This window comes from Pan troglodytes, chromosome 16, assembly GCF_028858775.2.
Source record: "Pan troglodytes isolate AG18354 chromosome 16, NHGRI_mPanTro3-v2.0_pri, whole genome shotgun sequence".
Taxonomy (NCBI): domain Eukaryota; kingdom Metazoa; phylum Chordata; class Mammalia; order Primates; family Hominidae; genus Pan; species Pan troglodytes.
In genome coordinates, this window is record NC_072414.2 from 58,801,531 (window position 1) to 58,808,119 (window position 6,589).

The 6,589-nt window shown below is 49.4% G+C and overlaps 1 pseudogene; it reads left to right on the forward strand.

Moving 5' to 3' along the window:
• Positions 1-311: 311 nt before the first annotated feature.
• On the forward strand, positions 312-2,270 carry LOC107968476 (mitochondrial proton/calcium exchanger protein-like; annotated as a pseudogene).
• The last annotated feature ends 4,319 nt before the right edge of the window (positions 2,271-6,589 follow it).

Genomic DNA, 6,589 nt, shown 5'->3' on the forward strand with positions numbered 1-6,589 from the left:
GCAGTAACACTTAGCAAAAAAAAAAAGGAAAAAAAGAAAAGAATTATTTAGGTATAAACGTAACAAAATGTGTACAGGACCTACACAAGCAAATGATAAAACTAATGAAAGAGATCAACCATCTAAAGAAATGGAGTGTGCAGGAGCGGAAGTGCCCATTGGTGAAGGCAACCCCGCCTCCCCTCCCTGTCCCTGCTCTGCCCACCTGGTCCCCGGAAGTCTGTGAGTGGCTTGGCCGCCTTTGATGCTGGGTCCTGGACCTGTTTGTTGGTCCACAGCCTTTGTCAGTCGTCCTTGCGGGCCAGGTTGAGGCGCAACATAGGCCCAGGAGCCTCAGAGGAGGAAGAGGAGGAGGAGGAAGCTGCTGCAGGAGGCCCATGTCATCCATCTTACTGAGGAGCTGTCAGGGCTGGATGGCCTCCCGCCTCCCACCATCCCACGTCGCTGCCCTGAGGGGTGACCTGGGGGATCGTGCTGATCTCCATTGGACAAACATCGCAGGGCTGACAAGCCGCGTGAATGTTCCATTTAGCTGCTGCACCCCCGCCTACCCGGTGTACCTTCCTTCAGAGGCCATCACCTCAGCGGTTGGCCTGTGAGGCCGGAGCGCTGGCACACAGTGGCTACGGTGGCACCATGTTTGGTGGTCATGGGACCTCAGGACCTTCCTGCGTGCTGCTGGCACTCATCTCCCCACTTTGGCGACTACTCCATAGTCAAGTCCCACAAGGACCAGAACAAGAAGCTGGAGGAAGGCAGCCCCGGGTACAACCCCCCTGAAGAGGCGCCAGTGAAGTCTGTGGGGCGGAGGGTCCTGGACGGGCTGAAGCACTGTTACCACAGCTTCAGCCTTCTCTGGATGGACACCAAGATAGCCACACACTCGCTCTGGGGGATTCTCAGTGGCCATATGCTGACCCACCGGGAGCACAGACAGTTTGTCCGTGTCTGTGCTGACCTCTTTTGCCTGGTCCCGCTCCTCATCTTTGCAGTAGTGCTTTTCATGGAGTTGCTATTGCCCATCATAGTGAAAATCTTTCCCAACATGTTGCTGTCCACATTTGAGACCCAGTCCATCAAGGAGGAGAGACCGAAGAAGCAGCTATGGGGGAGCTGGAACTGGCTAAATTTCTCCAGGACACCATCGAGGAGAAAAGAAGCCAAGGGGAGGACTGCCAAAGCCTTCTCCATGTTTTTCCAGAAGATCCGAGAGACAGGAAAGACCTAACAATGAAGAAATCATGCGCTTTCCCAAATTATTTGAGGATGAGCTGACCCTGGATAACCTCACCTGCCAGCAGCTGGTGGCATTGTGTGAGCTGCTGGGTCTCCAGGCCATAGGCACCAACAACTTCCTATGCTTCCAGCTCACCATGAGGTTGAGGTCCATAAAGGCCGACAATGAGTTGATTGCTGAGGAAGGGGTGGACAGCCTGAATATCAAGGAATTGCTGTCGACATGTAGAACTCGAGGGATGTGGGCCCTCGGGGTCTCAGAAAACCATCTGAGGAGCCTGCTGAAGCAGTGGCTGGACCTGCATTTGCATCAAGAGATCCCCATATCACTGCTCTTATTGTCCTGAGCTATGTGCCTCCCAGACACCCTCTCTCCTACTGACCAGCTCAAATCCACCTTGCAGACTCTTCCAGAGACAGTGGTGAAGGGAGCCCAGGTGAAAGTGGACAAGGTTGAGGGTGAGCAGGTGGACAACAAAGTGAAATTGGAGGCCACATTACAGAAGGAGATGGCCATCCAGCTGGAGCACAGGGAGAATGAGCTGCAGAAGCTATCCCAAGAAACGAAGTGGAAGAAGCCACCCCTGAGAGGCCAGTGGCTGACCAGCAGCCAGAAGTGCCTGATGTGATCCTGCCCTCAGAGGCCCTGAAGGACACTGCCCCTGTGCAGGAGATCTTGAAGGAGGAGAAAATAACTAAAGAAGAAATGGGTGTACTTAGCGATGCATGTTCTAAACTGAAGGAGCAAAATAAGTCCCTAACCAAGGAGAAGGAGGAGCTGGAGCTGCTGAAGGAGGATGTCCAGGACGATAGTGATGACTTGCCCTGGTGTGTGATGTTCCCCGCCCTGTGTCCAAGTGTTCTCATTGTTCAATTCCCACCTATGAGTGAGAACATGCAGTGTTTGGTTTTCTGTCCTTGCAATAGTTTGCTCAGAATGATGGTTTCCAGCTTCATCCATGTTGCTACAAAGGACACGAACTCATCCTTTTTTATGGCTGCATAGTATTCCACGGTGTATATGTGCCACATTTTCTTAATCCAGTCTATCATTTATGGACATTTGGGTTGGTTCCAAGTCTTTGCTATTGTGAATAGTGCCACAATAAACATACTTGTGCATGTGTCTTTATAGTAGCATGATTTATAATACTTTGGATATATACCCAGTAATGGGATGGCTGGGTCAAATGGTATTTCTAGTTCTAGATCCTTGAGGAATCGCCACACTGTCTTCCACAATGGTTGAACTAGTTTACACTCCCACCAACAGCATAAAAGCGTTCCTATTTCTCCACATCCTCTCCAGCACCTGTTGTTTCCTGACTTTTTAATGCTTTACTTCCAACTATGTGGTCAATTTTGGAATAAATGTGATGAGATGCTGAGAAGAATGTATATTCTGTTGATTTGGGGTGGAGAGTTCTGTAGATGTCTATTAGGTCTGCTTGGTGCTGAGTTCAAGTCCTGGATATCCTTGTTAACTTTCTGTCTTGTTGATCTGTCTAATGTTGACAGTGGGGTGTTAAAGTCTCCCATTATTATTATGTGGGAGTCTAAGTCTCTTTTTTAGGTCTCTCAGGACTTGCTTTATGAATCTGGGTGCTCCTGTATTAGGTGCATATATATTTAGGATAGTTAGCTCTTCTTATTGAATTGATCCCTTTACCATTATGTAATGGCCTTCTTTGTCTCTTTTGATCTTTGTTGGTTTAAAGTCTGTTTTATCAGAGACTAGGACTGCAGTGCCTGCTTTCTTTTTGCTTTCCATTTGCTTGGTAGATCTTCCTCCATCCCTTTATTTTGAGCCTATCTGTGTCTCTGCATGTGAGATGGGTCTCCTGAATACAGCACACTGATGGGTCTTGACTCTATCCAATTTGCCAGTCTGTGTCTTTTAACTGGGACATTTAGCCCATTTACATTTAAGGTTAATATTGTTATGTGTGAATTTGATCCTGTCATTATGATGTTAGCTGGTTATTTTGCCCGTTAGTTGATGCAGTTTCTTCCTAGCATTGATGGTCTATACAATTTGGCATGTTTTTGCAGTGGCTGGTACCAGTTGTTCCTTTCCATGTTTAGTGCTTCCTTCAGGAGCTCTTATAAGGCAGGCCTGGTGGTGACAAAATCTCTCAGCATTTGCTTGTCTGTAAAGGATTTTATTTCTCCTTCACTTATGAAGCTTAGTTTGGCTGGATATGAAATTCTGGGTTGAAAATTCTTTTCTTTAAGAATGTTGAATATTGGCCCCCACTCTCTTCTGGCTTGTAGAGTTTCTACTGAGAGATCCGCTGTTAGTCTGATGGGCTTCCCTTTGTGGGTAACCCGACCTTTCTCTCTGGCTGCCCTTAACATTTTTTCCTTCATTTCAACCTTGGTGAATCTGACAATTACGTGTCTTGGGGTTGCTCTTCTCAAGGAGCATCTTTGTGGTGTTCTCTGTATTTCCTGAATTTGAATGTTGGCCTGCCTTGCTAGGTTGGGGAAGTTCTCCTGGATAATATCCTGAAGAGTGTTTTCCAGCTTGATTCCATTCTCCCTGTCACTTTCAGGTACATCAATCAAATGTAGATTTGGTCTTTTCACATAGTCCCATATTTCTTGGAGGCTTTGTTCGTTTCTTTTTACTTTTTTTTCTCTAAGCTTCTTTTCTCTCTTCATTTCATTTATTTGATCTTCAATCACTGATACCCTTTCTTCCACTTGATCGAGTTGGCTACTGAAGCTTGTGCATGAGTCATGTAGTTCTTGTGCCATGGTTTTCAGCTCCATCAGGTCATTTAAGGTCTTCTTTACACTGTTTATTCTAGTTAGCCATTCGTCTAATCTTTTTTCAAGGTTTTTAGTTTCCTTGCGATGGGTTCGAACATCCTCCTTCAGCTCGGAGAAGTTTGTTATTACCGACTTTCTGAAGCCTACTTCTGTCAACTCGTCAAAGTCATTCTCCATCCTGCTTTGTTCCATTGCTGGCAAGGAGCTGCGATCCTTTGGAGGAGAAGGGGTGCTCTAGTTTTTATAATTTTCAGCTTTTCTGCTCTGGTTTCTCCCCATTGTGGTTTTATCTACCTTTGGTCTTGGATGATGGTGACCTACAGATGGGGTTTTGGTGTGGATGTCCTTTTTGTTGATGTTGGTGCTATTCCTTCCTGTTTGTTAGTTTTGCTTCTAACAGGTCCCTCAGCTGCAGGTCTGTTGGAGTTTGCTGGAGGTCCACTCCAGACCCTGTTTGCCTGGGTATCACCAGAGGAGGCTGTAGAACAGCAAATATTGCAGAACAGCAAATACTGCTGCCTGATCCTTCCTCTTGAAGCTTTGTCCCAGAGCGGCACCTGGCTGTATGAGGTGTCAGTCGGCCCCTACTGGGAGGTGTCTCCAAGTTAGGCTACATGGGGGTCAGGGACCCACTTGAGGAGGCAGTCTGTCTTTTCTCAGAGCTCAAACACTGTGCTGGGAGAACCACTGCTCTCTTCAGAGCTGTCAGACAGGGACGTTTAAGTCTGCAGAAGTTTCTGCTGCCTTTTGTTCAGCTATGCCCTGCCCCCAGAGATGGAGTCTACAGAGGCAGGTGGGCCTCGTTGAGCTGTGGTGGGCTCCACCCAGTTCGAGCTTCCAGGCCACTTTGTTTACCTACTCAAGCCTCAGCAATGGTGGACGCCCCTCCCCCAGCCAGGGTTGCCACCTCGCAGTTCGATCTTGGACTAGCAGTAAGCAAAGCTCCGTGGGCGTGGGACCCGCTGAGCCAGGTGCAGCATATAATCTCCCGGTGTGCCGTTTGCTAAGAGTGTTGGAAAAGCGCCGTGTTTAGGTGGCAGTGTCCCAGTTTTCCCAGTACAGTCTGTCATGGCTTCCCTTGGGTAGCAAAGGGAAATCCCCCAACCCCTTGCGCTTCCCAGGTGAGGCAATGCCCCGCCCTGCTTCAGCTTGCTCTCTGTGGGCTGCACCCGCTTTCCGACCAGTCCCAGTGAGATGAACCAGATACCTCAGTTAGAAATGCAGAAATCACCTGTCTTCTGTGTCAACCACGCTGGGAGCTGCAGACCAGAGCTGTTCTTATTTGGCCATCTTGGAATGCCCCTTGAGGTGATTCTTAATGGCAAGTCTAATACTTTTTTTTTCTTTTTTCTTTTTTTTTTTTTTAATTGATCATTCTTGGGTGTTTCTCGCAGAGGGGGATTTGGCAGGGTCATAGGACAATAGTGGAGGGAAGGTCAGCAGATAAACAAGTGAACAAAGGTCTCTGGTTTTCCTAGGCAGAGGACCCTGCGGCCTTCCGCAGTGTTTGTGTCCCTGGGTACTTGAGATTAGGGAGTGGTGATGACTCTTAACGAGCATGCTGCCTTCAAGCATCTGTTTAACAAAGCACATCTTGCACTGCCCTTAATCCATTTAACCCTGAGTGGACACAGCACATGTTTCAGAGAGCACAGGGTTGGGGGTAAGGTCATAGATCAACAGGATCCCAAGGCAGAAGAATTTTTCTTAGTACAGAACAAAATGAAGTCTCCCATGTCTACTTCTTTCTACACAGACACAGCAACAATCTGATTTCTCTATCTTTTCCCCACCTTTCCCCCCTTTCTATTCCACAAAACCGCCATCATCATCATGGCCCATTCTCAATGAGCTGTTGGGCACACCTCCCAGACGGGGTGGTGGCTGGGCAGAGGGGCTCCTCACATCCCAGACGGGGTGGCCGGGCAGAGGCACTCCGCGCATCTCAGATGATGGGCGGCCGGGCAGAGACGTTCCTCACTTCCTAGACGGGATGGCAGCCGGGAAGAGGCGCTCCTCACTTCCCATACTGGGCAGCCAGGCAGAGGGGCTCCTCACATCCCAGACGATGGGCGGCCAGGCAGAGACGCTCCTCACTTCCCAGATAGGGTGGCGGCCGGGCAGAGGCTGCAATCTTGGCACTTTGGGAGGCCAAGGCAGGCAGCTGGGAGGTGGAGGTTGTAGCTAGCCGAGATCACGCCACTGCACTCCAGCCTGGGCAACATTGAGCACTGAGTGAACGAGACTCCGTCTGCAATCCTGGCACCTCGGGAGGCCGAGGCTGGCAGATCACTCGTGGTTAGGAGCTGGAGACCAGCCCGGCCAACACAGCGAAATCCCGTCTCCACCAAAAAAATACGAAAACCAGTCAGGCGTGGCGGCACGCGCCTGCAATCGCAGGCACTCGGCAGGCTGAGGCAGGAGAATCAGGCAGGGAGGTTGCAGTGAGCCGAGATGGCAGCAGTACAGTCCAGCTTTGGCTCGGCATCACAGGGAGACCGTGGAAAGAGAGGGAGAGGGAGACCGTGGGGAGAAGGAGAGGGAGAGGGAGAGGGCAAGTCTAATACTTTGTCTGAAA